The sequence below is a fragment of the Genypterus blacodes genome, unplaced genomic scaffold (assembly GCF_046128005.1).
Source record: "Genypterus blacodes isolate CSIRO-AG114 ecotype Tasmania unplaced genomic scaffold, CSIRO-AGI_Gbla_v1 ptg000020l_1, whole genome shotgun sequence".
Taxonomy (NCBI): Eukaryota; Metazoa; Chordata; class Actinopteri; order Ophidiiformes; family Ophidiidae; genus Genypterus; species Genypterus blacodes.
In genome coordinates this window covers 323,427-331,487 of record NW_027466833.1, presented here as the reverse complement: position 1 = coordinate 331,487, position 8,061 = coordinate 323,427, and positions in this window count along the sequence as shown.

Sequence of the window (8,061 nt, the reverse complement as noted above, 5' to 3'; positions counted from 1 at the left end):
TATAGCTGTCACTTTCCCTTCTTCAGTTTTTCCAACCAGTTTGAGACGAAGGAGGAGAAAAGAAGGACTAAAGGTTTAATTCAGTGGTTGAAGCTGTAAAAGCTGGCATGTGTTCTGCTGGTGAGAGGCTTAAACATCTGTTCACACCTTAACCCTTCGACTTGACACAAAAGGCTGGAAACACAAATCTCTTTGCCATCAACAGCAGTGTGGCTACTCGACGCTGCCAAAGGTCATTGAACCGCACACAAACACACATTTCCTCTCTGGCAGGAAGTGGCGAGCTACGTGGGAGAGAGTTAATATCTGAGGCAAACGGGCTATAAATAGTGAGTATTGTAGCTAGGGCTGGCAAACGCAGACGCAGGGAGAGAGGAAAGGCCACAAATGTACAGCCTCCCGGGCTGCTTTGGCCTCGATTACATGAGAAACACCAACAGCAATACTCCAGCACGTTCACAGACTTCAGAACGGACACGTATGGATCCATGGAACATGTTGAAAAGCCTGTGAAGGCTACTCTGCCTGAAGTGATGAGTTTAGTTGCAAACTAGATGTTTTCCTGCCAGATTTTACCCTGAAACATCTGCTTTTGTTGGTCATGGGTGGAAATCCTGCAGGAAATCTCTTGAGTGATGTCGTCTGTAACGTGGAGTAGCTGAGAGAAGGTTGTGCAGGTTTGCATGCAGGGTGCCGTAAGGAAGAACAGCACCAGTAAAGGAAATAGATTTTACAAGACATCACCGTCCTTATAACATAACACAGTTCTATTTGGGGTTTCAGATGCTTTTATTGTGGCAAGCTTAACTTCAGTCTGGACTCAAAGGCCCATAGACCTGTTAAGGAAAAGGCAAATATGGAGGTAAAACCGGATCATCATCGAAAATATGGGTTAATTGTACAAACATTCCTGATCTAATCAACCCTAGTATATATTTGGTTGTGTGATTTCCTTATAGTCGAATGAAATCAGTTAAAAAAAAAAGCAAATCTCTTGGTTGATCTTTACGCCACATTTTGTTTTCTTCCCCTGATTGTACATTTTGTGCTTTGGCCGCTCTGCTGGTGGGCCTATTAATCTTCATGTCTCCACTGTGGCAGCTGGGTTTGTGCAAGTGTGTGTGTGTGTGTGTGTGTGTGTGTGTGTGTGTGTGTGTGTGTGTGTGTGTAAGTGTGTGTTAGAAGACACCTATGGGTGTTAGACAGGTGGCCGGCAGTGTCACATATCACTGATTGACTCCATCTCCTCTGAAAGGTGACAGAGTGCAACCCAACACTTTATCACCACAGCGTCTACCAACACACTGCTCCTTTAACAACCTCACGCCATCAGAGCTCAGGAAGAATATCGATATGGAGATTACAGATTTTGAAGTCGACCTTAAATTTGTATTCTGAGAGAAACTTCTCATGGACTCTTCAAAGCAGTAAGGAACAATGTCTCCCTATTAGACTGATTAGAGTCTGTGGATGAACAGTACAGTTCGTTGATAAATCCTTGAAAACCCAGACTTGACATTGTACTGTTGCTCGTAAATCGATGTTGGGTTTATGAGGAGCAGATGGCCACATTGTTCGCCGCTGGTGTCCTTCGTGGCGTTCACAGCAGCGCGTCCGAGTCCAGTGCGTCTCTGAGCTTTGATCTCTTCATCTTGCTGTAAGTGCTCCTGCTACAACAAACCTGGGAGCGTTTGACAACAAGTTGGCGTGTCAGGTATTTACTCCTGTTTGGAAAGGTGCTGCCATGACGCCCAAAAACTTCCCATTCAGTGTGTGTGTGTAGTGTGTGAGAGACAGACTGAAAGCAAGAGAGGAAAGTGGGAGTAGCGCAGTGTGACGCGGCGGTGGAAGTACACGTGCAGAGTGAGGAAACACATGCGCCGTATTTTGGGGTTTTTTGCGAATCCTCTTTCTTTTGTGTGCGCGGTGGGTAACACACACAGGAGACTGGCTGTTGACCTGCTGTAAGCACGCCGATGACTGAGAGGCCAAACAATGGAGGACTGAAATAGACATGTTGTTGCAGCGGCCCTGGTCTTGCATCGATTCATCACAGCAGTCACATCTGGGTCGTCGCGGCCAAAACTGTTGGTCTCCGTCCAGAGAAGCTGCTGGTCTGGAATCACAACAGTACGAGTGGAGACCAGGAACGTAAGTGGGAAGGAACAAAGTTTCCTCCAGTATTTCTAGATTGTCCCACTTTCTCTGGTACTCTTTGCTGTTGTTGCGTCCACATGATGGCCGACACACACACTGGCATTAATTGCGTTTGGCAGACATGTTGAGAAAACTCCAAGAGCGATTGCGTGACGTTCAGGGCCCGGGGTCGGATACAAATGTGTTCACTGTTGCCTCGTAAAGAGTTTTCCTATAAGATATTACCTTGAAACGCAGGAAACTATACGTTACATGCTGGGCATTGTGAGGAAATATAGCGCCAGACCAAAATTGATTTTACAATTCATTCATTCTATCATAACACTGTTCTCCAGATGATAGGATCCATGGATATGGATCCATTCAAAGGCCAGACAAGCTGAAGTGAGCGCCAAGTATCATCACAATGCTCCAACCGAGAGCAGGCTCCAACCAAGTTCAGACATAAATGACCTGAAAAGCAAACATGTAGGGAATTCAAGTTCCATTCAAAAGTGGACGATGTTGTCAAAGAGGTCGACCCTCTGACACGTCCACACATCCATTATCGCCACAGGTGGTAGTCAGACCGATTCAGGGTCGATTAGCCGTGACCGGACGAGACTCCTGACCCCGCCCACCTCTCCCCATAGGTCAAAGGTAAACCAGAAGGGAGCAGCTGTGTGGGCCCGACGGGTAGGCTCACAACTGAAGTCACTGATAGTCTCGCATGTAGTGGTAGAAAAATAAGAAGAAGTAGAAGTACCCCAAAAGTTCTCACCTGCAGAGGAGATTTAGGAGCTCTGGTCCTTCGTCCTGCTCGGCTTTGAAGCCTCCACGCAAAACAAAAATAAGGTGCAAAGCGATAATTGCGAGGCGATGATATTGTACTAAGGATTTGGCTGCGCTCTAATTTGCCTCCTTCCCAGCAGATCAAACAGGCGAATCTGTGCCTCTGCCTGACAGAGACCCACACCAAAGCAGCAACAGCGGCTCAGATAGATTAGTAATCTGTCAGTACTCGCTGGGAACCTGGAAAACTTAAACCAAGCCCCATTAGGGATATGGGCTCCCACAGGATTTGACAACATTCCAAGATCCTGTTTGTTCCTCCTCCGTTTGCGCTTTATCAAAACAGAAAACATTTATCAGGCGGAATCCATTTGATGTGGCCGTGGATACTTAACGAGCCCTGGGTTGAATGAGATATGGGTGTTGTCACCATTGTCTTACAGGAAAAAGAATTCAGACAATGGAGCAATGACAAAAGTTGGAAATTGAAATGTCACAAAACTTGAATGGGCGATGAGACGTCAGGGTGAATGAACGAGGCCGAGCACCGGGCAACAACAAAAGACTCGGATGTATATTTACCTCAGCCTCCTTTTCTATTTTTGTCAATTGGACTTGGAATAGTTTAAACTTGAATCATACAATCAGGCAAAAATAATTCAGCATAATGGGACTGAAATCAGCAGGAATCAAAGTAGATCTCTTACTCCCAGGACTCCTATGAACTGGATTCTGTTAGTTCTGTACTGGTTAATGGATCAATCACATGTTTGACTTAATCACAGTATGGAACATATTATTGAGTGCATGTAAACAAAGTGACTGATAATCAGTCATCTGTCAAAAACAAAAGCAGATGTAGAACACCCCACACCCTCTCTCTCTCTCTCTCTCTCTCTCTCTCTCTCTCTCTCTCTCTCTCTCTCTCTCTCTCTCTCTCTCTCTCTCTCTCTCTTTCTCTCTCTCTCTCTCACACACACACACACCCTCATTTGTGTGAAATGGCTGGATGTGTTTATCATGTTTGTGCCATCATCTGAGTGAGAGTGAGGGACAGTAAAGACAACGACGGGTGGGCGAGCAAAGCAGGACTGCAGTGTGTTGTACCAGTCTCCCTGTAGGTTTACGTGTGAGAGAGAGAGAGAGAGAAAGAGAGAGAGAGAGAGAGAGAGAGCACACACACAGACCTTCCAGGCCTCTTCCCGTGTTTGCGCAGCGTGTGCATTCCAAGTCTTTGTACGACTTTGCCTCTCAGCGATCAAACAGCGCCGTGGCGGAGTACGAGCCAGTCGGTGTTTGCGTACGGAGCAGAATGAGTCGGTGGATGAACTTCACGCCTGTCTGAGATTTGGATGTTTCCTTCTCCTCCTCCGTCGATCACTCCTCTCTTCCTCCCTTCCTCTGACATACACACTCGTCATCAGTGCTGCAGAGATGAAGGGATGGGAGGCAGAGGGAGTGTGTGTGTGTGTGGGGGGCGGTCTTCTCTCCTTTGGTTCCTTCTCTGCACTCCATCACCCAGCGGTCCCGACCCGATCCCTCCTCTCCCGAGCACGTGGCACTTCTTTCCCAAGGTTAGGGAGCAAAGTCCATTCCAAGGGGAGGAAGTCCAACTGTCACCGCCGCTCCAATTTATCAGCTTCCTTTCAAGATTTACGGCCGTATCGCAGGATTCCTCTGCAGGCCGCCGCTCTGCAACAACAGGAATCCAAGAAAGTCCCTGGATTCGGTTTAAAGATGATTCAACTGTTTCAACTCTCTTCACCCAAGGAAAACAGTCTTATCAAGAACCTCTGACTCTTAAAGTCATGATGATTGGACTCCATTGGACTCATTCAGTCTGAGAGACATAAGTAAAAGGAAGATTACATGTTTGACATTATTATCACAAATATGGCTTCGATTGCTTCACACAGATTGATGCACTGAACAAACTGAGGAAGGAAGCTTCAAATATGGCGGACTGCACTTTTTCAGCCTCTGCTTGAACATTTCTAGCCCTATTTTAGAGAGATTAACCCCAAAAATGAGTTTCACGCCTCTTTAACTTGACTTTCTATAGTTTCATATGGATTTGTAACAGCTTGGATCTTGTTTCAGGAGAGTCTTTCTTGTTTTGGAGAGTGCACACACACACACACACACACACACACACACACACACACACACACACACACACACACACACACACTCCCAGCATATACGATTCTTCATAAAAGGGGAAGAGAAGTTGTGAAATATCAGAGCCGGTTGAATCGAATCAAAGCGGCTGAACCGAAGCAAGAATGCAGACATGTAACACAAACCTCCAACATTCAACAACTTCTGTTCTGCATATTTACGGCGCTGCAAGACGAGCCACAGACTTTTGTTTTTCTACCAAACATCAATGTGAGAAAGCCGCTCGGCCCGCAGAGACATACTTCAACCTTTGTCCTTCATCCTATGATTGGATTGGTTTGTCATCTGGGGCAAATATGGGTAAAAGCAGCGCAGAGACGTCTCTAAAGGCCTTGTAAGGAGTTTGGGGTTTGGAAAGCCCCATAGCATGCGATTCCCTCTGCCTCCTGTGAGCCGGCCCGCTCCGCTCCACCCGGCTATTATGGCAGCGCCGCTCTCCAGGGACCCCCCCGACACAGACGCGGAGCTCCGAAACCCCGAGAGCTCTGCCCTGCTGAGAGGAGAGGAAAGGAGAGGGTGAAGGAAAGGAGCCAACGACGCCGCCGCCACGGGCCGAAACGTAAACAAGCAAAGACGCGAAAAGAGGGAAACAAGGGAGAAGGAGGAGGAGGAGGGAAAAGAAAAAAGAGGAAGAGAAGAAAAGAACAGCAGGAAAAAGGGATCTTGGCATGAGAGCGTGAGAGGCGAGGCACCGAGCTGCCAGACACACAGACAGAAAACACACACACACACACACACACACACACACACACAGGCCTCCAGACACACTGACATTTATGGAGGCTTTCTATGAACACACACACACACACACACACGCGCACACGCGCACACACACACACACACACACACACACACACACACACACACACACACACACACACAGATCCAAATGTAACATGTTCATATCTTCTCTTCATTCACGATGCTCATTTTTGTAAACAAAGTTGTAAATTAGACATTTTTGAAATTGATGATCTGTGGACAAACACAAGATGTTGCTTTAACGTCCATGAGTCAAACCGCGGGCGTGTGTGGTGACTTGATTTACCGACTGAACCTTAAACTTGAACTCATCTGTGATTTAGAGCTTAAAAAACGACTTTGCTGCTTTGAGTCCATTTGCTCTGAATGATGAACGCTCAGAGGCTCAGAGTTTAACTGGGGAGAAACCTTGTTTTGTTTTCCAACAGACGGGTTTAAGATCATTGGTTCAGATGCGTTTGATGCTGTTTTAAAGGGAGAGCAGAGGAACGGTTTCTACCAGCTTTAATTAGGAATAAAACTAAAGTACTGTGTGAGATTATTTCTTTGTTTTGTAAGAAGAAAGAGGCCGATCTGTTCCCGGGAGCGTCCTGATCCTCCATGACATCACCCACAGGGCTCATGAGCTTAGATCAACACGTATGTCAGGTACGTGTGAGGATCCACATTGTCCTGGCCTTCGGTGAATGTGTTCATTGTTCCGTCGGGGTTGAGTTCTCCTCGTCTCTTGACAGCTTACGACGTCCAGACTCGGCTCGGCTCTTATGTAAGACGTGCAGAACAAAGCGGTACCACGTGAAGACATCTGTGTCTACTGTCCGGCCTCTGGAGGACGGGCAAGCAGGGACAGATGGATTAGGTGTCGGGAGAGTCTGAGGGAAGAACTCTTTGAGCTCTAATCTCTGCTTTCTGTTTTCACTATCATTCACTGGCATCACCTTCTTCTTCTTCTTCTTCTTCCTTGTCTGATCGTCTCTCCCCTCCCGTCACGCGTCTATTCATAAACACGAGGAAGTTATCGGTGTTTGGAGCTCCATTGTGAGAAGTTTTTCCCCTTTTCTCGCCGCCCAGTTTGATCTCTTGTGCGGTGAGATGATCAGAATTTGTTTCCTGCTCTGGAAGAATGGCAAACATGTAGTCGTTAATCTCAACGCCAAGGCTCCAGAGGCTCCAGAGGCTCCACAGACCTGTTTACAGACCAGGGCGCTTTCATTTAAAGGCAATTTCCTCCTTTTCTTTAATTTTCTTTCCCTTCATTTTATCTTCCCCCTGGTGCATACCATGGGAGCTATAGCCGTGTTATCCAGCTGCCAACACCGGCCACAAAGTGCTTTCAAATCTGTGTCATCTGGCCTCTCTGCCTCCTTCTCCTCTCGGCCTCACCACTTTTTTTTTTAAAAAGCTGCAGCCGTAATGACATGAAAGCAGAACTTACTGGATGTTCACTCCTGTGTTTGGACAGACTCGGGGTGTAAACACACTTTGTGATCTTTACATATCTGTAATTTAGGCGTATCTAAATATTTACCGAGCGTTTCCTTCTATTCAGACGGTTTCATGTTTGGGACGCGAGGCAGAGATCCCTCCCTCCCTCCCACACATCACATTTTGGAGGAAAGCCAGTCTCAGAGTGTGTTGTTGTGGCGCCTGAAGGATGAGAGCTGTCAGAATTGCAGGTGTATGTGCAGCACAGGGCGCCAGAGGAGCTCGGGGGCGTTTTAGATGTGTGTCGATTGTATTTTTCCTTCTTTTCTCATCAGCTTTGACTCTCCTGTCTCTCTGTTCTTACATTGCTTGTCACTGCTTGGCCCCTTCTGTCTGCTGAAGGGGGTGGATGTTACCCTCTGTCTCTTTGTATCTGGGGAACTAGTTTACATAACAAACGGCCATGATTTGTGCTGATTCACTGATGTAATCCTACTGCAATGGCAGATTTCTTCACCTGATTTTCTCCAGGTTGTGTGTCTGCAGTGTGAGAGTGCGTCTCTCTGGTGATTGGCCGGACTCCAGGCTTGTGGCGCAGCCTGTTTGTTATGGATGACTGTTATTTTCCTCTCAGGATTGTTGGAATTACCTGAACGCCACCTAGTAACCGGCGGCGTGGAGCCGTTGGATCACATGAAGGTGTTTGTCCAACAGAGAGTGTCAGACTGGGAGAAAGAATTCAGCACCGACATGGAAATTGTGGGT